Below are 26,424 nucleotides of genomic sequence, written 5' to 3'. Positions count from 1 at the left end.
AAATTGCCCTTAGTGACCAAAAGGTTGAGGAGGAGTTATTGGGTTACTGGGATAGGGTGGAAGTGAGGGCTTAAGTGGGTCGGTGTAGATTCGATGGGCCGAATGGCCTCCTTCTGCGCTGTATGTTTTATGTACTAAGGGCCGCGATGGATGATATTGGGGGGGAGGCTGCTGAAGAAACTGTTTTCACTCCATCATCTCTCTTATCTGAATCCCAAAGCCATGGTGAATAGAGATTCTTAGACCTCAGTATTAATTGGGTTGGAAAGCATGCAGAGAAACTGAAGTAGAACGAGGTCTTACCATTCTGGAAATGCTAAAGAAAAGCCGTTGGAGATCAAAATACCATTCTTGTTATTCCCAATCGCTGAAGGAAAAGGTCGGAGAATGATCACGGGAATTGGAAATCTGTGAATTTGACATCTAAACAGGTGACCAGCTTTCAGTTTACTGTGAATGATTCTGGACCTGGAGCACCCGCAAGCACTCATTCTGTGGGACAATTCTCCAGATCTTAGCTCACTATCTGTGCCATTGAATATTTAATAAACTTGCTGAACAGTGACTTTATTGCTGTCATTGCAATCTTCTGTGCATAAAGTTTGAAAAAATACACATATTTCAATACTCCTTTCAGAGTTCCAATCGCTTAGATGGTGAATTTGAAAGAAAGAGATATTTGCATTTATACGGTGGCTTTTACCGCCTCTGGACATCCCAAAGTGATGAATCACCAACCAAATGGTGGTTTTTGAAGTGTCATGTTATAATGTAAGAAAGATGGCAGACAGTTTACATACAGCAAGATCCCAGAAACAGCCATGTGGTAATGACCAGATCATCTGTTTTCGTGATATTGGATCTCTCATTCTGAGTCGTGTTACAACATGAGTGCAAAATGTCTTTCATTACACTGTATTCCATCAGTCTGGGTTTGGAGTCCCCAGGGGAACACTGGTTTCACACCATCTTTATGTTCTCATGGATTGTGGTCATTGTTGACAAGCACCAGTATTGGTTATCCATCCCTAACTGGCCCTTGAAATGAGTGGCCTGTTAGGCCATTTCAGAGGGCAGGTAAGAGTCAACCAGACAGTTATGTGTCTGGAGTCACATGTAGGCCGGACCGGGTAAAGACGACAGATTTCCTTCCTTAAAGGGGACATCTGTGAAGCAGATGGGATTTTACAACAATCGATGAAAGTTACTGTGGCTAGCTTTATATTCCAGATTTTAATAATTGAATTTAAATTCTACCAACTGTCAAGGTGGAATTTGAACCCATGTCCCTGGGCCTCTGCGTTACCAGTTCAGTGACATTACCACTCACCACCATCACACCACCTCAAAAGCATCTGGCATCACCATGATGAGGAAAACATTTAATTTATCCTTGTTCCTTACTTTATTTGCTTGCAACCAAACATGTAACCCCTTTGTTCGTAATTTTGATTAAACCCATTTTCACCAAATCTGCCTTCAGTGCCATTTTAAAAAAATTACCAATCATGCTGACTCACTGTCTACGATATGCATACAGAACAATATTTAATTGGCTCAAACTTTCTCACAATCACCTTTCAGAGTTATCACAATGTTCTCCAGTCCTTAATTTCTCAAATGAAATGTACAGATGAATTCCATCCCAGCCTCGTCATCACCTTTCTGTTGTGTATTTTGCCGAGTAATGCTAACACATGTCCGACTTGCCATTATTGAACTAACCTGATTGCCATGATGTGCAGATGCCGGGTGAGCACAATAAGAAGTCTTGCAACACCAGGTTAAAGTCCAAGAGGTTTGTTTCGAATCAATAGCTTTTGGAGCACATTCACCTGAGGATGGTGAATTAGAAACAAACCTGTTGGATTTTAACCTAGTGCTGTAAGACTTGATTGCAACTCTCTAACACAGGGTGACAGAGAGGGCTTAAACTATAACCAGGGTGGTACCAGAGGACTGGAGAGTTTCCAATGTTACAACATTGAATTCAATAACTTCAGATGATTAGCTCTACCCCATCTCAGCCCCTTTGTTTTCATCCCATTTCATTTTAACTGTCTTTTACCATTTCTTTCTCTCTTGTCTTTCTTCATATATATTAACCCCCCCCCCCCCCCATCTTATCCACCTCCCCTTACCCTTTCTCCCCTTTGCTTCCCCCTTTCCCTCCCCCCACATCTACATCTGTCATAGTTTACCCTCTGATGTTAGTTTCTCTGCTGCTTGGCCTTTCACACCTTTTGTTCTCTCTGGGGACTTTCCCCTTGTTTCTGTGGCTATTAGCACCCGGTTTCCTTGGGTTTCTGTGGCTATGACGCATCTTTCATTCTCACTCCATATTTCCCATTTTCTCTGTTTTACAGCTTTGACAAAGGGTAATCTGGACTCAAAACGTTAGCTCTTTTCTCTCCCTTTAGATGCTGCCAGACCTGCTGAGATTTTCCAGCATTTTTTCTTTGGTTCCAATGCTACACCCTTGTTCCAAAGAGGGTGTAAGAATATCCCAGCAACTAATGGCAATCAGTGCAACCTCAGTGATGGTGGTGATTTAGGAACGATACTTCAAGGAGAAAATTATGAGTCACTTGGACAAATGTGGATTAATTAAGGAAAACCAGCACAGATCTTCTAATCAAGACCAGAACCCCTTTCTCCAACCCTAATCAGATATAAAAATGTACACTTTATCCTCCTCTCATTGTTCTGGGTGATCTTCTGAAGGAGGATCCTACACATCTGACACAGTGCAGGTGTCCTCAGAGGGAGAAGTGTAGAGAATCCACACAGAAGACATGCACCTTTTTTACAGCACCAGCTGAGATATTCCGGTAGATGAAGAGTTTAAATATTCCCTTGGTTAGTCAGGTCTTCTCTGAGGGTAGCCGGGTAGTGGGGTCGGGTCAGGCCAGGTTTGGAGGGAGTCAGGTCAGGGCTAGTTAGGTCAGGTCAGAGGGGAATATGGGCAGAGCCAGGTTAGGTTAGTTGGTTGGTCAAGGAGTAGTCGGGGGTTTGAGAAGGTAGTTGAGGATGGGGGTGGTGGGTATGGGGGTGTGCGGTGGCAGCTAGTGACAGTGATTGGGGATCACTTGTGTCGTGTTATTCACCCTGGGGTAACACGGACTGCAACTGGATGCAGTTGCACTGGAAAGTAGACACCAAACTTAGACATTAGTTCAATACATTTTATTGAACTTCTGTAGCAGTGCACACAGCTTGCTGTGGGTTGATAATCTACTAATCTAAGTGTGCTAACTATAACTAACTAGACCAGACTAGCTCTGAGCCACGTGTAGAAGGTGCTAACTGATATATACACCCTGACTGTCACTACAGTTGTCACCAGTGGAAAGATGCAGAGTGCTGATGCCTCATGTGTTTTCTGGTGGGAAACCCCCCCCTATTGTTCTGTCTGGTGATTGGTTGTGTTCTGTGATGTGTGTTGATTGGCTGTACTGGGTGTCTGTCACTGCCTGTCTGTATCTCATTATGTGCATGAGTGCATATCATGACATCCCCCCCCTTTAAAAAAAAAAATTGTTGGTTGCTTAGAGTATACGCGACTGTATGTACAGATATAACGATTTACAGAAAATGGCGAGTGAATGAACATGTACATGAAAGGTGTCTAGCGTGCAGATACAGAACAATATGTACAAGATAAATGTCTATAAGTCCAATCTTTGGGACTGGCGTTGGATCCTTGTCAACCACCTGAGAGGTGGAGGTGGGGACGATGGCGCCTTGACTGGTGGGATTGCTGCCAGATTGGTGGTCTTGTGGTGCGAGGTATCCGGAGGAGGCATAACAACATCTGGAAAGGTGAGATTTGGTAGTGGGCAGGCAAATTTGCGTAATGCCCTTCTGTTGCGCCTGACAATGGAGCCATCAGCCATACGAACCACAAATGACCTGGGAGCAGCCTGTCGAACAACAACAGCTGGGGCTGACCAGCCTCCATCAGGTAGCTTGATCCGAACAGCATCTTCCGGAGATAGCACAGGCAAATCGGTAGCGTGAGCATCGTGCGTCAGCTTTTGCCGGTTCCTGAGTTGCTGCACCTTTGCAGCACTGGGAGGTGATCCAGGTCTGGAAAGTGTATGGCCGGAACAGTCGTTCGTAGGTCTCTATTCATGAGGAGTTGAGCCGGAGACATACGGGTGAACAAAGAACAAAGAACAAAGAAATGTACAGCACAGGAACAGGCCCTTCGGCCCTCCAAGCCCGTGCCGACCAGACTGCCCGACTAAACTACAATCTTCTACACTTCCTGGGTCCGTATCCTTCTATTCCCATCCTATTCATATATTTGTCAAGATGCCCCTTAAATGTCCCTATCGTCCCTGCCTCCACCTCCTCCGGTAGTGAGTTCCAGGCACCCACTACCCTCTGCGTAAAAAACTTGCCTCGTACATCTACTCTAAACTTTGCCCCTCTCACCTTAAACCTATGCCCCCTAGTAATTGACCCCTCTACCCTGGGGAAAAGCCTCTGACTATCCACTCTGTCTATGCCCCTCATAATTTTGTATACCTCTATCAGGTCGCCCCTCAACCTCCTTCGTTCCAGTGAGAACAAACCGAGTTTATTCAATCGCTCCTCATAGCTTATGCCCTCCATACCAGGCAACATTCTGGTAAATCTCTTCTGCACCCTCTCTAAAGCCTCCACATCCTTCTGGTAGTGTGGCGACCAGAATTGAACACTATACTCCAAGTGTGGCCTAACTAAGGTTCTATACAGCTGCAACATGACTTGCCAATTCTTATACTCAATGCCCCGGCCAATGAAGGCAAGCATGCCGTATGCCTTCTTGACTACCTTCTCCACCTGTGTTGCCCCTTTCAGTGACCTGTGGACCTGTACTCCTAGATCTCTTTGACTTTCAATACTCTTGAGGGTTCTACCATTCACTGTATATTCCCTACCTGCATTAGCCCTTCCAAAATGCATTACCTCACATTTGTCCAGGTTAAACTCCATCTGCCATCTCTCCGCCCAAGTCTCCAGACAATCTAAATCCTGCTGTATCCTCAGACAGTCCTCATCGCTATCCGCAATTCCACCAACCTTTGTGTCGTCTGCAAACTTACTAATCAGACCAGTTACATTTTCCTCCAAATCATTTATATATACGACAAAGAGCAAAGGTCCCAGCACTGATCCCTGTGGAACACCACTGGTCACAGCCCTCCAATTAGAAAAGCATCCCTCCATTGCTACCCTCTGCCTTCTATGGCCTAGCCAGTTCTGTATCCACCTTGCCAGTTCACCCCTGATCCCGTGTGACTTCACCTTTTGTACTAGTCTACCATGAGGGACCTTGTCAAAGGCCTTACTGAAGTCCATATAGACAACATCTACTGCCCTACCTGCATCAATCATCTTAGTGACCTCCTCGAAAAACTCTATCAAGTTAGTGAGACACGACCTCCCCTTCACAAAACCGTGCTGCCTCTCACTAATACGTCCATTTGCTTCCAAATGGGAGTAGATCCTGTCTCGAAGAATTCTCTCCAGTAATTTCCCTACCACTGAAGTAAGGCTCACCGGCCTGTAGTTCCCGGGATTATCCCTGCCACCCTTCTTAAACAGAGGAACAACATTGGCTATTCTCCAGTCCTCCGGGACATCCCCTGAAGACAGCGAGGATCCAAAGATTTCTGTCAAGGCCTCAGCAATTTCCTCTCCAGCCTCCTTCAGTATTCTGGGGTAGATCCCATCCGGCCCTGGGGACTTATCTACCTTAATATTTTTTAAGACACCCAACACCTTGTCTTTTTGGATCACAATGTGACCCAGGCTATCTACACCCCCTTCTCCAGACTCAACATCTACCAATTCCTTCTCTTTGGTGAATACTGATGCAAAGTATTCATTTAGTACCTCGCCCATTTCCTCTGGCTCCACACATAGATTCCCTTGCCTATCCTTCAGTGGGCCAACCCTTTCCCTGGCTACCCACTTGCTTTTTATGTAAGTGTAAAAAGCCTTGGGATTTTCCTTAACCCTATTTGCCAATGACTTTTCGTGACCCCTTCTAGCCCTCCTGACTCCTTGCTTAAGTTCCTTCCTACTTTCCTTATATGCCACACAGGCTTCGTCTGTTCCCAGCCTTTTAGCCCTGACAAATGCCTCCTTTTTCTTTTTGACGAGGCCTACAATATCACTCGTCATCCAAGGTTCCCGAAAATTGCCGTATTTATCTTTCTTCCTCACAGGAACATGCCTGTCCTGTATTCCTTTCAACTGACACTTGAAAGCCTCCCACATGTCAGATGTTGATTTGCCCTCAAACATCCGCCCCCAATCTATGTTCTTCAGTTCCCGCCTAATATTGTTATAATTAGCCTTCCCCCAATTTAGCACATTCATCCTCGGACCACTCTTATCCTTGTCCACCAGTACTTTAAAACTTACTGAATTGTGGTCACTGTTACCGAAATGCTCCCCTACTGAAACATCTACCACCTGGCCGGGCTCATTCCCCAATACCAGGTCCAGTACCGCCCCTTCCCTAGTTGGACTGTTTACATATTGTTTTAAGAAGCCCTCCTGGATGCTCCTTACAAACTCTGCCCCGTCTAAGCCCCTGGCACTAAGTGAGTCCCAGTCAATATTGGGGAAGTTGAAGTCTCCCATCACCACAACCCTGTTGTTTTTACTCTTTTCCAAAATCTGTCTACCTATCTGCTCCTCTATCTCCCGCTGGCTGTTGGGAGGCCTGTAGTATACCCCCAACATTGTGACTGCACCCTTCTTATTCCTGATCTCTACCCATATAGCCTCACTGCCCTCTGAGGTGTCCTCTCGCTGTATAGCTGTGATACTCTCCTGAACAAGTAGCGCAACTCCGCCTCCCCTTTTACATCCCCCTCTATCCCGCCTGAAACATCTAAATCCTGGAACGTTTAGCTGCCAATCCTGCCCTTCCCTCAACCAGGTCTCTGTAATGGCAACAACATCATAGTTCCAAGTAGTAATCCAAGCTCTAAGTTCATCTGCCTTACCCGTAATGCTCCTTGCATTAAAACATATGCACTTCAGGCCACCAGACCCGCTGTGTTCAGCAACTTCTCCCCGTCTGCTCTGCCTCAGAGCCACACTGTCCCTATTCCCTAGTTCTCCCTCAATGCTCTCACCTTCTGACCTATTGCTCCCGTGCCCACCCCCCTGCCATACTAGTTTAAACCCTCCCGTGTGACACTAGCAAATCTCGCGGCCAGGGTATTTATGCCTCTCCGGTTTAGATGCAACCCGTCCATCTTATACAGGTCACACCTGCCCCGGAAGAGCTCCCAGTGGTCCAGATAACAGGAACCCTCCCTCCTACACCAGCTGTTTAGCCACGTGTTTGTCTGCTCTATCTTCCTATTTCTAGCCTCACTGGCACGTGGCACAGGGAGTAATCCCGAGATTACAACCCTCGAGGTCCTGTCTTTTAACTTTCTGCCTAGCTCCCTGAACTCCTGCTGCAGGACCTCATGCCCCTTCCTGCCTATGTCGTTAGTACCAATATGTACAACGACCTCTGCCTGTTTGCCCTCCCCCTTCAGGATTCCCTCTACCCGTTCGGAGACATCCTGGACCCTGGCACCAGGGAGGCAACATACCATCCTGGAGTCTCTTTCACGTCCACAGAAGCGCCTATCTGTGCCCCTGACTATAGAGTCCCCTATAACTATTACTCTTCTGCGCTTTGACCCTCCCTTCTGAACATCAGAGCCAGCCGTGGTGCCACTGCTCTGGCTGCTGCTGTTTTCCCCTGATAGGTTATCCCCCCCGACAGTATCCAAAGGGGTATATCTGTTCGAGAGGGGGACAACCACAGGGGATTCCTGCACTGACTGCCTGCCCTTTCTGGTGGTCACCCATTTCTCTGCCTGCACCTTAGGTGTGACCACACTTACATAACTGCGATCTATGACGCTTTCCGCCACCTGCATGCTCCTAAGTGCATCGAATTGCTGCTCCAACCGAACCATGCGGTCTGTGAGGAGCTGCAGTTGGGTGCACTTTCTGCAGATGAAGCCATCCGGGACGCTGGATGCCTCCCGGACCTGCCACATCTCACAGTCAGAGCACAGCACCCCTCTAACTGACATTGCGTCAATTAATTAAAATTAAAATTTGTCTTTTTTTTTTTTAAATACTTTTTTTTTTAAATTACAAAGTTACTGTCAACTATCTGTTTCCTAGCACTAGATTTCTAATAGAAATGCGATAGCTAACTATAATATTCTCCGATCTCTGGCTTAGATATCCTCTAAATTATAATTAAGTTATTATGTTTAATTAGTTCCCAAATACTCAAAAAAATTTAGGTTAGAATCCCAACCAGCCACTCAGGTCACAGCTTTTCTGTGATGTCACTTCAGTTTCCCCCCGACACACACAATTTGAAAAAAAGGTATAAAAGTAAAAATCACTTGCTTACCTTCTGAGATGTTCTCAGGTTCTCTCGCTGACAGAGACTGCTCCTCCACCTCCAATCCTTGACCTGCACAATGCTAATAATATAATAATATAATATGGCACTTACCTTACACCAATGGGTCTTATTATTAGGTTAGAGGAGGAGGGTGGGTGGGAGACACTACACGTGTAGTGTCTCGGGTTTCCTCTCTACCAGAATTTATTGGTTGGGGGGGGGGGGGGGAAACTTCCGGTTCCCGCCGAAATCCAAAGGGCTGCTCCTGTAAAGGTAAGTGGTTTTAAACTCACTACTCACCTCAGAGGGGTGGACAGAGGGGTTAACAAAAGAACAAAGAACAAAGAAATGTGCAGCACAGGAACAGGCCCTTCGGCCCTCCAAGCCCGTGCCGACCATACTGCCCGACTAAACTACAATCTTCTACACTTCCTGGGTCCGTATCCTTCTATTCCCATCCTATTCATATATTTGTCAAGATGCCCCTTAAATGTCCCTATCGTCCCTGCCTCCACTACCTCCTCCGGTAGTGAGTTCCAGGCACCCACTACCCTCTGCGTAAAAAACTTGCCTCGTACATCTACTCTAAACTTTGCCCCTCTCACCTTAAACCTATGCCCCCTAGTAATTGACCCCTCTACCCTGGGGAAAAGCCTCTGACTATCCACTCTGTCTATGCCCCTCATAATTTTGTATACCTCTATCAGGTCGCCCCTCAACCTCCTTCGTTCCAGTGAGAACAAACCGAGTTTATTCAATCGCTCCTCATAGCTTATGCCCTCCATACCAGGCAACATTCTGGTAAATCTCTTCTGCACCCTCTCTAAAGCCTCCACATCCTTCTGGTAGTGTGGCGACCAGAATTGAACACTATACTCCAAGTGTGGCCTAACTAAGGTTCTATACAGCTGCAACATAACTTGCCAATTCTTATACTCAATGCCCCGGCCAATGAAGGCAAGCATGCCGTATGCCTTCTTGACTACCTTCTCCACCTGTGTAGCCCCTTTCAGTGATCTGTGGACCTGTACTCCTAGATCTCTTTGACTTTCAATACTCTTGAGGGTTCTACCATTCACTGTATATTCCCTACCTGCATTAGCCCTTCCAAAATGCATTACCTCACATTTGTCCAGGTTAAACTCCATCTGCCATCTCTCCGCCCAAGTCTCCAGACAATCTAAATCCTGCTGTATCCTCAGACAGTCCTCATCGCTATCAGCAATTCCACCAACCTTTGTGTCGTCTGCAAACTTACTAATCAGACCAGTTACATTTTCCTCCAAATCATTTATATATACTACAAAGAGCAAAGGTCCCAGCACTGATCCCTGTGGAACACCACTGGTCACAGCCCTCCAATTAGAAAAGCATCCCTCCATTGCTACCCTCTGCCTTCTATGGCCTAGCCAGTTCTGTATCCACCTTGCCAGTTCACCCCTGATCCCGTGTGACTTCACCTTTTGTACTAGTCTACCATGAGGGACCTTGTCAAAGGCCTTACTGAAGTCCATATAGACAACATCTACTGCCCTACCTGCATCAATCATCTTAGTGACCTCCTCGAAAAACTCTATCAAGTTAGTGAGACACGACCTCCCCTTCACAAAACCGTGCTGCCTCTCACTAATACGTCCATTTGCTTCCAAATGGGAGTAGATCCTGTCTCGAAGAATTCTCTCCAGTAATTTCCCTACCACTGAAGTAAGGCTCACCGGCCTGTAGTTCCCGGGATTATCCCTGCCACCCTTCTTAAACAGAGGAACAACATTGGCTATTCTCCAGTCCTCCGGGACATCCCCTGAAGACAGCGAGGATCCAAAGATTTCTGTCAAGGCCTCAGCAATTTCCTCTCCAGCCTCCTTCAGTAGAAGGAGTACAGGGGTTGCCCTGTACGCCAGCAGCAGAGGGTTGAAGTCAGAAGCAGAGTCCGCAGCCTTGCAGAGCAGTTGCTTCGCGATATGGACCCCTTTCTCGACCTTCCCGTTGGACTGCGAGTAGTGTGGGCTTGAGGTAATGTGTTTGAATTGGTACGACTTGACGAAATTGGACCACTCTTGGCTGTGGAAGCAGGGACCATTGTCACTCATGACACTGAGTGGAATACCATGCCTGGCAAATGTCTCCTTGCAGGCTTTGATGACTGTCCTGGATGTGAGGTCTGACAGCCTCACAGCTTCCGGGTAACTTGAGAAGTAATCTATGATGAGCACATAGATATGCCCATTGGCGTGAAAAGGTCGATTTCCACCTTCAACCTCGGAGAGGTCATGATCTCGTGTTGCTGGAGTGTTTCCTTCGCCTGAACAGGCTGGAAGCACTGGCAGGTCGAACAATTGTGGACCATGGTGGATATGTCCTGGTTGATTCCAGGCCAAGAGACAGCCTGCCGGGCCCTGCGCCTACACTTTTAGACACTGAGGTGTCCCTCGTGGATTTGTTTGAGCACTAAGCTCTGCAGGCTGCGAGGAATAACGATACGATCCAGCTTGAGGAGGATCCCCTCGACGACTGTCAGGTCGTCCTTCACATTAAAGAACTGAGGGCATTGCCCTTTTTGCCAGCCATTTGTGAGGTGGTGCATTACACGCTGCAGAAGAAGGTCCTTGGCAGTCTCTTCACGAATGTTGATCACTCTTTCATCTGAGGCCGGGAGGTTGCTGGCACATAGCCGCACCTGTGCCTCAATCTGGCGGATGAAGTTAACCTGTTCACAGGGCGAGGTGATGGAGCGTGACAGGGCATCCGCAATTATCAGCTTCTTGCCTGGTGTGTATACTAACTCAAAATCGTACCTGCGGAGTCGAAGGAGAATGCGCTGAAGCCTGGGCGTCATGTCATTCAAGTCCTTATGAATGATATGGACCAAGGGTCTGCGGTCAGTCTCCACTGTGAAGGTTGGTAGACCGTAGACGTAGTCATGGAACATTACAATGCCGGTTAGGATGCCCAGGCACTCTTTCTCTATCTGGGCGTACCTTTGTTCAGTAGGAGTCATGGCCCTTGACGCATAAGCCACTGGAGCCCAGAATGAGGAGTCATCCTTCTGGAGGAGCACCGCACCAATGCCGTCCTGGCTGGCATCTGTGGAGATTTTTGTCTCCCTGTCCGGGTCAAAAAACGCTAGTACCGGAGCATTGGTGAGCTTTGCTTTGAGCTCGAGCCGATCTGCTTGATGTGTGTGTAGCCACTGGAATGCAGTGGACTTCTTCACCAGATGCCTGAAAGCCGTGGTGTGTGATGCCAGGTTGGGAATGAACTTTCCCAAGACGTTTACCATACCGAGGAAGCGTAGTACCGCTTTTTTGTCTTCCTGGGTCTTCATGGCGTTAATGGCCTTGACTTTGTCCGAATCTGGTTGGACACCCTGCTGGGATATCTAATCGCCCAAGAACTTGATGGATGACATGCCAAAGAAGCACTTGGCCTTGTTCAACTTGAGGCCGTTTGCATGGACACGTTGAAAGACTTGTTTGAGACGAGATATGTGTTCCTCGGGGGTCGTGGACCATATGATTACATCATCTACACAGACACTCACACCCTCAATGCCCTCCATCATCTGCTCCATGATCCTGTGGAAGATTTCAGAGGCTGAAACAATGCCGAACGGCATACGGTTATAGCAGTACCTGCCAAATGGTGTGTTCAATGTGCAGAGCTTCCTGCTGGACTCGTCCAGTTGTATCTGCCAGAAACCACGCGATGCATCTAGCTTCATGAAGAATTTGTCATGTGCCATCTCACTGGTCAGTTCCTCCCTCTTCAGGATCGGGTAGTGTTCCCGCATTATGTTCTGGTTAAGATCTTTAGGATCTATGCATATCCGCAACTCTCCTGGGGGCTTCTTCACACAGACCATCGAGCTGAACCAGTCAGTCGGTTCCGTCACTTTAGAGATTATGCCGTGGCCTTGGAGCTCCTGCAGCTGTGGCTTTAAACGTTCCTTCAGAGGAGCCGACACCCGGTGTGGTGCATGGATTACAGGCGTGGCATCAGGCCTGAGTAGGATCTTGTAGCGGTACGGCAGAGTACCCATTCCACTAAACACATCCGGGTATTGCGCCAGGATGTCATCAATGTCAGCCTGAAGATCCACATTGGCAGAGGACATGGCATGGACTCGCTGTTCGAGGTTGAGTTGCTTGCATGCATGGGCATCAAGCATGGATGCCTTGTCAGGCTTGACGATTTCAAATCGCAGTGTGGCATTGATGGTCATGTTGGAGACATACAGATGACAAGATCCTAATGCAGTTGTGGCATTGCCATTATAATCGAGGAGCTGGCAGGCTGGCGGAAGAATTTTGGGTTGCTTTTTGTTGCGGTCAAAATCAGCTTGAGAGATGAGATTGGCAGAAGCACCAGTGTCCAGCTTGAACTGGAAGCTGCATTGGTTAATGTGTACGACAGCACACCATTCGTCCGCAGAATCCACATTGAGGATAGATAGGCGTCTTGCTGAATTTGAGGAGGCATATTCACATGTAGTGATGATGCCCACACGATATGGGTAGTCGTCGTCTGGATCCGTAATGCTACCAGGATCAGAATCCAGTAGCCCTTGCTGTACACATTGAACGCGTTTGCGTTGGAAATGGGATCGCTGGCCCTTGACCGGTAGTGCAGACCTACACAAGGCTGAATAATATCCAGGCTTCCAACAATTTAAACATAGCCTGCCTTTTTCAGGGATTTGCCACTTTAAGTGGGAGGTGCCGCAGTTCGGGCATGTCATGATGTTGACGTTGTTACGATCCGTGAGTCGTCGCACATGCGCAGTGCGGTCAGCCGACGTTCGCACCTGAGCAGTTTGGTCTTCGGCCGCTTCGTTCTCCCGTTCGTGGTGCGCATGCGTGGGACCCCGGGAAAAGCGCGAGAAATGGCCGCCTTCATCGATACTTAGGTGCCGCATCCAGGCGATGGCCTGTACACTCTCTGCCTCGTAGGAGGCAAGTTGTTCATGTTCTGCCGATTTGAAACGGGAGGACCAACTTCTCGCCTATTCATGCACTTTACACGACTCGATTGCGACTGGCAGGGTCATGTTTTTAATTTTGAGGAGCTGCTCCCGCAAAGCGTCGGAGTGGACCCCAAACATGATCTCATCCCTGATGATGGAATCAGCGGTGTCACCTTAGTTGCAGGACTGCACTAATATACGGAGCTCAGTTATAATGGATTGGAAAGATTCAACCTTACCCTGAAGGCGTTGCTGGAAGACATAGCACTCAAAGCTCTCGTTCGTTTCTACTTCACAGTGACTGTCGAATTTAGCTAAAATGGTCTTGAATTTGGTCTTGTCCTCGCCGTCGGCAAAAGTGAGCGAGTTGAAAATCTGGATGGCTTGGTCCCCTGCAGTTGATAGAAGCAGCATGATTCTTCTGGCATCGGACGCATCCTCGAGGCTCGAGGTCTCAATGTAGAGACAAAACCTCTGCTTGAAGACCCGCCAGTTGGCGTTGGGATTGCCGGAGATCCGTAGCGGTGCAGGAGCATGGATCTTCTCCATGCCGCTGGAAGGTACTTGCTGGTCGTCACTGAATCACTCGAGGTAAACCACTTAGATAAAGTAGACTGCTGGTACCATGTCGTGTTATTCACCCTGGGGTAACACGGACTGCAACTGGATGCAGTTGCACTGGAAAGTAGACAACAAATTTAGACGTAAGTTCAATACGTTTTATTGAACTTCTGGAGCAGTGCACACAGTTCGCTGTGGGTTGACACTCTACTAATCTAAGCGTGCTAATTATAACTAACTAGACCAGACTAGCTCTGAGCCACGTGTAGAAGGTGCTAACTGATATCCTTTGAAGGAGTAGAAGATGTGTGTGAACGTTGCGGGGGGGGGGGGGGGGGGGTGCACAAGTCACATTCATATGTTATGGTCCTGTTCAAAGCTAGAGGATTACTGGAAGAAGGTTTTTAGGGTAATTTCTAAAGTGGGGCACGTGAAACTGGACTGGACCCAGGCCCTCGCGAGACCATATTTGCGGTGTTGAGAAGGTTAGGTTTGAACTGAGGGGAAGGATGGAGGGGTTCTACAATTCATGGACATTATTATTATGCACTTTCAAGAACTGGATAACATAGAACATTGTTTGGAGGGGTGGGGGTGGGGGTGGGAGGGTTGGGGGGAGGTGGGCTGTGTTTGTTAATGGCGACTATGGGTGATCCCTAATTCCTTTTTGTCATTGGTTTGTGTGAACATGCGGGCTAATGTTTGGGGTTTGGTGGGAGAATGGGAATAAGAGGCTGGGAACAGACGAAGCCTGTGTGGCATATAAGGAAAGTAGGAAGGAACTTAAGCAAGGAGTCAGGAGGGCTAGAAGGGGTCATGAAAAGTCATTGGCAAATAGGGTTAAGGAAAATCCCAAGGCTTTTTAAACTTACATAAAAAGCAAGAGGGTAGCCAGGGAAAGGGTTGGCCCACTGAAGGATAGGCAAGGGAATCTATGTGTGGAGCCAGAGGAAATGGGCGAGGTACTAAATGAATACTTTGCATCAGTATTCACCAAAGAGAAGGAATTGGTAGATGTTGAGTCTGGAGAAGGGGGTGTAGATAGCCTGGGTCACATTGTGATCCAAAAAGACGAGGTGTTGGGTGTCTTAAAAAATATTAAGGTAGATAAGTCCCCAGGGCCGGATGGGATCTACCCCAGAATACTGAAGGAGGCTGGAGAGGAAATTGCTGAGGCCTTGACAGAAATCTTTGGATCCTCGCTGTCTTCAGGGGATGTCCCGGAGGACTGGAGAATAGCCAATGTTGTTCCTCTGTTTAAGAAGGGTGGCAGGGATAATCCCGGGAACTACAGGCCGGTGAGCCTTACTTCAGTGGTAGGGAAATTACTGGAGAGAATTCTTCGAGACAGGATCTACTCCCATTTGGAAGCAAATGGACGTATTAGTGAGAGGCAGCACGGTTTTGTGAAGGGGAGGTCGTGTCTCACTAACTTGATAGAGTTTTTCGAGGAGGTCACTAAGATGATTGATGCAGGTAGGGCAGTAGATGTTGTCTATATGGACTTCAGTAAGGCCTTTGACAAGGTCCCTCATGGTAGACTAGTACAAAAGGTGAAGTCACACGGGATCAGGGGTGAACTGGCAAGGTGGATACAGAACTGGCTAGGCCATAGAAGGCAGAGGGTAGCAATGGAGGGATGCTTTTCTAATTGGAGGGCTGTGACCAGTGGTGTTCCACAGGGATCAGTGCTGGGACCTTTGCTCTTTGTAGTATATATAAATGATTTGGAGGAAAATGTAACTGGTCTGATTAGTAAGTTTGCAGACGACACAAAGGTTGGTGGAATTGCGGATAGCGATGAGGACTGTCTGAGGATACAGCAGGATTTAGATTGTCTGGAGACTTGGGCGGAGAGATGGCAGATGGAGTTTAACCTGGACAAATGTGAGGTAATGCATTTTGGAAGGTCTAATGCAGGTAGGGAATATACAGTGAATGGTAGAACCCTCAAGAGTATTGAAAGTCAAAGAGATCTAGGAGTACAGGTCCACAGATCACTGAAAGGGGCAACACAGGTGGAGAAGGTAGTCAAGAAGGCATACGGCATGCTTGCCTTCATTGGCCGGGGCATTGAGTATAAGAATTGGCAAGTCATGTTGCAGCTGTATAGAACCTTAGTTAGGCCACACTTGGAGTATAGTGTTCAATTCTGGTCGCCACACTACCAGAAGGATGTGGAGGCTTTAGAGAGGGTGCAGAAGAGATTTACCAGAATGTTGCCTGGTATGGAGGGCATAAGCTATGAGGAGCGATTGAATAAACTCGGTTTGTTCTCACTGGAACGAAGGAGGTTGAGGGGCGACCTGATAGAGGTATACAAAATTATGAGGGGCATAGACAGAGTGGATAGTCAGAGGCTTTTCCCCAGGGTAGAGGGGTCAATTACTAGGGGGCATAGGTTTAAGGTGAGAGGGGCAAAGTTTAGAGTAGATGTACGAGGCAAGTTTTTTACGCAGAGGGTAGTGGGTGCCTGGAACTCACTACCGGAGGAGGTAGTGGAAGCAGGGACGATAGGGACATTTAAGGGGCATCTTGACAAATGTATGAATAGGATGGGAATAGAAGGATACGGACCCAGGAAGTGTAGAAGATTGTAGTTTAGTCGGGCAGTATGGTCGGCACGGGCTTGGAGGGCCGAAGGGCCTGTTCCTGTGCTGTACATTTCTTTGTTCTTTGTTCTTTGTTTGTTGACATATTTGTTAATGATTATTGTTGATTGTTGGTGGGTGTAAATTTGGGAGAAAATGTGAAAAAGGAGGAGAATAAAAAATATATTTTTAAAATTCCTATGAATGTTTTAAGTTCTTTGTTCTCTGGTCTCCTTGCCTTCAGAGTCCCTTTAACCACCTCCTGTGTTGGGTCAATGCTGGAGTGGCAACCCAAGTTTTGTTCATTTCACACATGAAACAACGTTTGTGCTTTTCAGCTTTGATGCCATACTTTTGAAGGTAATCTAGGATTTTGTTCAACCTTAAATGTACTCTTCCCATGTGATACTGTTAATTAGAATGTTATCTGAGAAGCAGCACACTTCTCTCATGCCACTTGACAACTGTGTAAATAGTAACATTGATGAACACACTTGATTGGCATGAACAAATCCTCCATTGAAATGGAACAACTGAGGGCCTTCAATTCGTGCAAATTATTCGGCAAACTATGTTACGTTACACAGATTGACCAACATTCCAGTATCCATGGCAAATCATTTTACAAAAACTGTTTGAAATCATTCCCTATTTTTAGAGACTTGCAGGCCAGTTCTTATTAATAGTATGGAATGACTGTGGGTGTGGGAGGGATTCATAACTGAGCCCAAACCTATTCCAGTATCCTAATTCAATATCCACAGGCGCCTCGCTACTAGTTGGACACTGGCTATGAAAAGCACTCATAATTCTGACGTGACTAAAATCGACTGAACTGGCATCTTCTACATTGAACTTCTGCCAAGAGACTTTGTTAATTTACTGTACTTTATATTTCATTCATCAAACTGAGTTATATTAGCGGAAAGGAAGCAGTATCTTTGAAATACGTCAATGGAAAAGGGTTAGATGTCCTAAAAGTTGCTCACTAATGTATATTGGCAGATTTTGTTAACAGGGTGTTAGTCACCTCAATCTTTTTGACTCAACAATCTGTCAAATATCAGAAAACATTAGAATTTACAAAATGATCGATCTAAACAGTCCAAATTTAAAGAGACTCTATTGAAGCAAAGAGCAAATCAAATGCAGAAACCATTCCTTTGGATTGGCAAATTGTGATTTCATAAAGGTGAGAGGCAAACCAGGGAATTATAGATCGGTTAGCCTAGCATCTGTCGTCAGAAAATTACCAGCGTCTATAATTAAGTATTGGGTGACTGAACATCTTGAGAATTCTCAGCTGATCAGAGAGAGTCAGCATAGATTGTAAAGAGTGTGGTTAGCCTGGCAAACCTGATTGAATTCTTTTGAAGAGGTGACTGAAGTTTTGAACAGAGCAGTGTCTGTGAATGTTATTTTTATGGACTTCAGAAAGGTATTTCATAAAATCCCAGACAAGAGGCTGTCCGCTAAAATTGAAGCTCACGGAACTGAAGGCAAATTATTAAGCTGGTTAGTAAATTGGTTGAGTGATAGGAGATAGAGAATAGGGATAGTGAGCAGGTACTGTCATTGGCAAAATGTGACTAGTGATCTCCAGTAAGATTCTGTGTTGGGGCATCAAATCATCACCATATTTATTAACTACTTACACCATGGGATAGAAAGCCTCCTCTCTAAATTTTCCAAAGGCATTAAGATAATATGTATTGTAGGCAGTGTAGGTAGAAGGAAAACATTACAAAAAGATATTAACAGATTTAATGAACGGACAAAAACCTAGTAAATGGTTTTCAGTATAGGTAAATATGAGGTCTTCCACTTTGAACGTAAATAGAATAGACCAGTGAACTTTCTAACTGGCAACATGCTAGAAACAGTGAAGGTCAAAGGGGTTCAGGTGTTATGGATTTAACTCAAACAATGAAAAATGTTAATGTTTGCCAAGAACAGAGAGAGACACATGACACATCCAAATGCAGAAGGCCTTGCCGAGCAAGGTCTTGAGACTATTTACAACAAGCCAAAGACACCAGAAAACACAAATTGATCTTCCAAGAATTCTAAAACACAGAACCCTAAGATTAAGATGGACAATGTTTATGCTGTCCTTAAGGCTGTGATAGTCACCACTAGCAGTATTATATGTATTATGGTAAGGCACGTATAATAGAGGGACATGGGTAAATCCCTGCCTGCTGGCTCCGCCCAGTAGGCGGTGTATAAATGTGTGTGCTCGCCGGTGCTGCAGCCATTCTGGTTCCAGCTACAGGAGGCACCACATCTTTGCTCAATAAAGCCTCGATTGTTCAACTACTCTCGTCATTGTGGTAATTGATAGTGCATCAAAAGCAAACAATTTTCTTTAAATTAAGGGCTAAATCAATCAAGTCCGCACGGCGGACACAGAGTTGAGATCTTAAAGATCTCCTTTTTACATGAACCAGGCAGAAACTATTGGTGCGATTCTCCGAGGCCCACGCCGGGCCAGAGAATCGCCGAAACCGCACCATGATGCCCCGATGCCGGTGCGCGGTTCTCCGAGGTGCGGAGAATCAGCACTATTTGCGCCGGCGGGTTTGACGCGGCGGGGCCGCCAATTCTCCAGCCCGGATGGGCTGAGCGGCCGTGCGGAAAAAGCAGAGTCCCGCCAGCACCGTTCACCCCTGGTCGCTGCCGGCGGGAACTCTGCACGAAGGGTCGGGGGGGGCGGCCTCTGGGGCGGGGAAAAGCGCTCCTTCACCGGGGGAGGGGGGGCTTCCGATGGGGTCTGGCCCGCGATCGGGGCTCACTGATCGGCGGGCCGGCTTCACCCCCCCCACCCGGGCCTACTTTGTTCCGCTTCCAGCCCCAGAACACCCGCCCCATGTTCTGTCAGGGACGGAGCATTGAAGAAGTCCCCCGGCGCGGCCCAACTGCGCATGCGCGGGTTGGTGCGGCACCCATTTGGCGCTGGGGAGGGAGGCTGGAGCGGCGTGAACCACTCCAGCGCCGTGCTGGCCCCCTGTGGGGGACAGAATCGGTAGTCCCCAAGCCCGTTTCTCTCCGTTGTGAAATGCGACGGTGTTCACAATGGCGCGAACACTTAGTCTCCATTTTGGAGAATCGCCCCCTATGTTTTATGCTTCAATTGTGAGTGTAAACTTAGTTTGTTATTTGTTTGAATATCCTACATCTAATTTAAAATGGGTTTATATCTTTCATTTACTTCGAGATGGGTTATTTGATATTACGTTTATATTTTAGATGGCTCAGGTTATTTTACTTACTTAATAATATTGCACTTGATAATATTGCAACCATTGCTATAAAGTAATCTAAGATTTAAGCTTATAATAAAATATTATTAAGTAAACATTGTAAAAAGTTGAACATTCACTTTGTATACCTCATGATCCTAATTTTTTCAGAATTTTTCATTCAGGTATTCTCTGAGTTGAGAGAGGTTAACTTAGAAGAGTTATTCCTGCTGTAACATACCTAGTAAGAATATTTTATCCTGAGGAATTTTTGTTTAGTCTAAATTTCCCTGGGCGGGAGGACATGTTATTTTAAGACCAAAGAGAATTTACAGCCCTTCCCGCCATTGGGATCTTACAGCAGCTGCACGGTAGCACAGTGGTTAGCACTGCTGCCTCACAGCACCAGGGACCTAGGTTCAGTTCCGACTACTGGTGACTGTGGGGAGTTTGTATATTCTTTCTGTGTCCGCGTGGCTTTCCTCCGGGTGCTGCAGTTTCCTCCCGCAGTCCAAAGATATGGGGCGAGATTCTCCACTCCCGCACCGGTTGGGAGAATCGCCTGGGCCGCCAAAATTTCCCGGGACGCCGGTCCGACGCCCTCCTGCGATTCTCCCAAGCGGCCCCGTCGGGTTCCGCGGGCCCAGGCCGGAGAATCGCCGGAGACACCCAAAATGGCGATTCTCCGGCACCCCCGCTATTCTAAGGCCCGGAATGGCCGAGCGGCCAGGCCAAAACAGCGGGTTCCCCCGGGCGCCATCCATACCTGGTCGCTGCCGTCGTGAACGGGGGGGGGGCGGCCTGCGGGGGGGTGGAGGGGGGGATCCTGCACCGGGGGGTACCTTAAATGTGGCATGGCCCGCGATCGGTGCCCACCGATCGTCGGGCCGTCCTCTCTGAAGGAGGACCTCCTCCTTCCACCGCCCCGCAAGATCCAGCTGCCATCTTCTTGCGGGGCGGACTTAGAGAGGACGGCAACCACGCCAGTTATGCGGCGCCGGCCGCGTCATCTATGCGGTGCCGCCTTTACGCGGGCGACAAGGCTTGGCGCATATAGAAGACGCGGCCCCGATCCTAGCCCATTGTTCGTGCCTGAATCGGTCGGGATCGGGGCCGTTTCGCACCGTCGTGAACCTCAACGGCGTTCATGACGGCGCGGCCACTTCGGCGCATGAGTGGAGAATCCCGCCCATTCAGTTTAGGTGGATTGGCCATGCTATAATTGCCCATTAGTGCAGGCTGTGCAGGGTAGGTTATGGGCTAGGGATGGGTGGCCAGGGATGTGGACCTAGGTAGAGTGCTCTTTCGGAGGGTCAGTGCAGACTCGTTGGGCCGAATGACCTACTTCTGCACACTAGTGATTCTATGATTCTATGAATACCGGTACTTACATTGAGACGTTCAGAATACAAGATGGTAGAAGTCAGGCTGCAGCTGTACAAATCCCAAGTTGGACCACATCTGGAGTACTGAGAGCATTCTAGGCACCAAAGGGATGCCGAATAAAATAACCAGAATTATACCTGACCTCCAAGGGTTACATTATGAGGAGAGAGTGCACAAACATGGGTGGTAGTACTGGAGTTTCGAAGGTCAAGGAGTTGTTTAACTGAAACTTTCAAGATATTAAAGAGAACAGTCGGCATAGATCCAGATAAAGTTCAGCTGGTTGGGGAATCTAGGTCTAAAAATTGAGGCTGGGCCTTTCAGGAGTGACACTGGGAAATGGAAAAGAAAATAACAGTTTGGAAATCTCTTCCACTAATGGCAATTGATGAATTGTTAATTTTGGAATTGAGATTCATATAGCTTTGTTGACCTAAGGTATTGAGAGATGGAAGGTAAAGGCAGGTATACAGAGTTAGATTGGAGTACAATGAAATCATTTAACAATATAACGGGCTTGAGGTTCTACATAGTCTCCTGCTGCTCCATTCCAGTGTTCCTGTATTGTTGTGAGAGAAAGAGCACATTGAGAACATTGAATATGTGGGGACATTGGGTACAGAAAGAAGGCATTAAAAAGTCCAGAAAGGAGATTGTGCAAAGAGAGATCACATTAAATATATAGCGAGAAACTTGAGTATAAATAGGAGACATTGAGCTTGAGTCATGAGTAACGAGTGATGATATTTGGTTAATAGCCTCACTGTTCATGATAACACATCAAATAGAGGTCATAAGTTCAAGGTAATGTTTGAAACAGAAAAAAACGAAGCTACTACTGAAATTTTAGATTTAGGTAAGACTGGCTTCAATGAGACGAGACTGAGGCTAGACAGTAAAATGGGAAAATCTGTCCGTTGATGAATAAAACAACAGATGATCAGTGAGAACTGATCAAAAAAATATTCTAATGTGATACAGAACAATTTAGACTTCGAAAGGGGCAAGAGATCCACTTGTTAATAAAAAATTCATGGATAATTAAAGGCATAAGAGGAAATGTAAAATAAAAGAAAAAAATGTACAAAATGTAGCACCGTTCCTGGTGAATGCAAAGGATAGAAAGAACAGCAAAGGACATTAAAACACACAGTGAGAAATATAAAAGGAGGCATGAAAAAAATGCAAGGGCTATCAAGACCAACACAATTATTTTATAATTATAATAATAACCTTTATTAGTGTCACAAGAAGGCTTACATTAACACTGCAATGAAATGAACATCGCCTCATCGCCACATTGCGGCGCCTGTTCGGGTACACGGAGGGAGAATTCAGAATGTCCAATTCACCTAACGAGCATGTCTTTCAGGACTTGTAGGAGGAAACTGGAGCACCCGGAGAAAACCCATGCAGACACGGGGAGAATGTGCAGACTCTGCACAGATAGTGTCCCAAGCCAGGAATCGAACCTGGGACCCTGGCGCTGTGAAGCAACAGTGCTAACCACTATACTACCCTGCTGCCCGAACTAAGGAAAAAGAAGAGTGGGCAGGAACATGTTGGCCCCACTGAAAGCTGGTAATAGTGATAGTGTAAATGATATTGACGTTGCAGAAAACATTGTGGGCTGGATTCTCTGCTCCGCCAGCTGTGTGTTTCTCACATTGCACCGTCCGCTGGCAGCAGGATTCTCTCCTCCCTTCGCTTGGTAATGGGATTTTCCACTGAAGCGGAATATCATCACTCATTACTCATGACGAAAGCTCAATGTCTCCTATTTATACTCAAGTTTCTCGCTATATATTTAATGCTGCTGGGAGACCCATAGGTGGGGGTGGGGGGGGGGGGGGGGGAGGGGGAGAGGGGTGCACTGCCTGCGGGAACAGAGAATTCCGGGCTGTATGTGCCTTAACTATAATCTTACACATTACTCTCGATTCAGGAAACATCCCTATCGATCTAAAATTGTGCAGATCACTTTGCTATTTAAGAAAGATGAGAGAGAGAAATTAAGGGATGATAAATCAGTTAGCTGAACACCTCTTTCCGGGAATTGCTCGAGTTTTAAACTAAGGGTTGCGTGACGGAGGACTTTGAACATTTTCAGCTGATCAGAGAGAGCCAGTGCGGATTTATAAAAGTAGGTCATGCCTGACGAGTCTGATTAAAAGTTTTGGAGAGATGATGAAAGCAGTGGCAGGGGAATGTCATTTTCATTTCATTTTTCATGTCCACGGATGTTAGTTATATGGACTTGTAGAAGGCATTTGATAAAGTAGCGCTGAAAAGAAGAGTGATTTTATAGTACAGGACGTGAATGTTGCAGAAAAGGAGGAACATGTTCTCGAAGAGTTACGCCCTGCTCCCTGTCCTGAAGGTTCTCAATGGGGGCCTTTACCAGACTTAGCGATGCCCTGGTGGAGAGGCAAGCCAGGATATACCCACATACTGGCAGGAGACCCCGGAGCAATGTCACCAATCCCGCCTGGGAGGCAGTGGCAGCAGTTGCGAGAGCAAACAGCATTACCAAGAGGGTGGGGATGTAATGCCGAAAGAAGATGAATGACCTCCTAAGTGCTGCATGGTTGAGTTCCCACCTGTCTTTGCCTGGCATTCGTCCCTTCTTTCACCCCCAAAAAGTCACCATTGTCCCACTTGCTGCCACTTCTCAGCCTCCCAGCACCCTACCTCCCAGCATCATTCTCAAACCCCCTGGGACTCTTTTCTGCCTAGGTGTGTTGTCCACGAATGCCAGTTGCCCTCGACCCCCGACCCATCAGGTGTCCGGCACACAATGTCCCCATTTGTGTTCCTGCAGGAGAAGATAGTCCACAACAGAATGGAAAGGGAGAAAACAGATGGTGGCATGGCCGAGCTCTGAATTCTCACTTCCTTCGAGCAAACGGCAATAGAGCTTGCTGGGAAGGACCTGGAATGTGCTGTCACCCACAGCGAGGTTGCCCTACAGCACAGAAGTAAGGATCCATTATACCTTCATCCAGATGACCTGCCTGAAGTGAGTTGTTAAGTATCCAAACAGTTATCCATGCCATTGACTGAAAACACCCCTCTTGTCTTGCAGGAACAACATCCAATGAAGGTGGGCTATCAAGGGGTAGAGCCCACTGTCATGTGAGAGTAACTTTAAGACATGGATATTTAAGCAATGTACCTTTAAGGAAACAGTGATGTCAGAGACTGGGTGGAGCTGAGGTCAGGTCAAACCTCGACAGCACCTCGGAGGAAATATCCGAGGAAGACACCAGAGATGTGTCACAGCTACCAACTGCACCATCCACCATCGCAGAGACACACAACTTGGCGGAGGCCCTTCGCAGACAGGCTTCTGGGTCACAATCTGTTGAGAACACACTTCTTCTGAAGCACATCAAGTGGAAACAGGAATATCGCAGTGCTTGGGTAGTCAGAGGTCTGCTGGATCCCAGGATGCAGCTGTACCCAAGCCAGGTACCGAGCCTCTGGACAAGCTCCTCCTTCAGCTGCCAAAGCTGCAAAGGCAGAGCTGGGAAATCCAGAACAGTATGTCAAGCACATTCCTGCAACTGCAAGACTGATTGAAGGAGTCACAAAGCCTTCAGGCACAGGAGATGTGCTGATGTCTGTGTGGAGTTTGCACATTCTCCCCATGTTTGCGTGGGTTTCAACCCCACAACCCAAAGATGTGTGGCATCCAGACCAATGCTGCAAGGGTGGCGACCACAGAGGAAAGCCTGGGTCAAGATGTCAGAACCATGACTCAGTCTCTGAGGACCTTGGCTGAGGACCTCAAAAGCATGGTCCAGACACAGAGGTGAATTGTTGAAGGATTTGACACTATAGTGCAGATAGTGTGCACCATAGATGCATCCCAAGGAGTCGTCAAGAGGCCCATATGCACCCTGAGGAAGGAGGAAGTGTTGGAGACCATCCTGGGGCTTCTACCAAGGTGATTCTGGCAGTCTTCCTGTCGTTCTGAATCCCCCCTTCCTGTCACTGGCATATCTTGGGGTAGCGGACAGAACAGGGTGACATCCGAAAGTCAGTCGTATCCCTCCAGGCCCAGGCCCTCCAGAGGGCACTCACAATGGGTAATTCAGGTTGAAGGGCATAGAAGGCAGCAGGCCGCCTCAACTTCTGATGTGTATCCTGGGAACATACCCGGAATGCACTTAGTGCTTGGAAAGTTCTTATATCTCTTTGATTTGGTCAATGTTTACAAACATTTTGGATGGTGAGATGCATCTCTGTTTTTTATGCAATTGAAACATGTGTTTACCACTCTTCATTCTAACTGTGGATATCATTATCACATTCTAACTTGTCAATCATCTTATTATATGTTTCCAACAGGATAGATAGACCATAGATAGATTAGGTGAGTGGGAACAAATTGGAGTATATTGGCAGGAAAATGCGAATTTATCCACTTTGTCAGGATAGAACAACATCAGAAAATTTAAACAGGGAAGGATTGCAGAACTCTGGCGTACAGAGGGATCTAGGTTTACAAAAACCATGAACAATATAACACAGGAACAGGCCCTTTGGCCTTCCAAGACTATACTGGTTATGATACCAACCTAGGCCAAAACCCTCAGCACTTCCTTGTGCCGTATCCCTCCACACCAATCCCATCCATGTATTTGTCAAGATGCCTTTTGAATGCTGTTAATGTATCTGCTTCTACAACCTCCCCTGGCAACGCGTTCCAGGCACTCACCACCCTCTGCGTAAAAAAACTGCCTCGCACATCTCCTCTAAACTTTGCCCCACGGATCTTAAACATATGCCCCCTGGTGACTGACTCCTCCACCTGGGAAAGAGTGCCTGCCCATTCCCTCTATCCATGCCCCTCATAATCCTGTAGACCTCTATCAGGTCACCCCTCAATCTTCGTCTTTCTAATCAAAACAGTCCGAGTATATTCAGCCTCTCCCATTGCTAACACCCTCCAGACCAGGCAACGTCCTGGTAAACCGCCTCTGCACCCTCGCTAAAGCCTCCACATCCTTCTGGTATTGTGGTGACCAGAATTGTGCGCAATATTCCAAGTGCAGCCTGACCAAGGTTCTATACAACTGTAGCATGACTTGCCAGTTTTTATACTCGATGCCCCGTCAAATGAAGGCAAGCATTCCGTTTGCTTTCTTGACTACTCTGTCCACTTGTGTTGCCACTTTCAATGATCTGTGGACCTGCACGCCCAGATCTCTCTGACTTTCTGTATTCCTCAGAGTTTTTCCATTT

This window comes from Scyliorhinus torazame, chromosome 14 (assembly GCF_047496885.1).
Source record: "Scyliorhinus torazame isolate Kashiwa2021f chromosome 14, sScyTor2.1, whole genome shotgun sequence".
NCBI lineage: Eukaryota > Metazoa > Chordata > Chondrichthyes > Carcharhiniformes > Scyliorhinidae > Scyliorhinus > Scyliorhinus torazame.
This window is presented reverse-complemented; position numbering follows the sequence as displayed.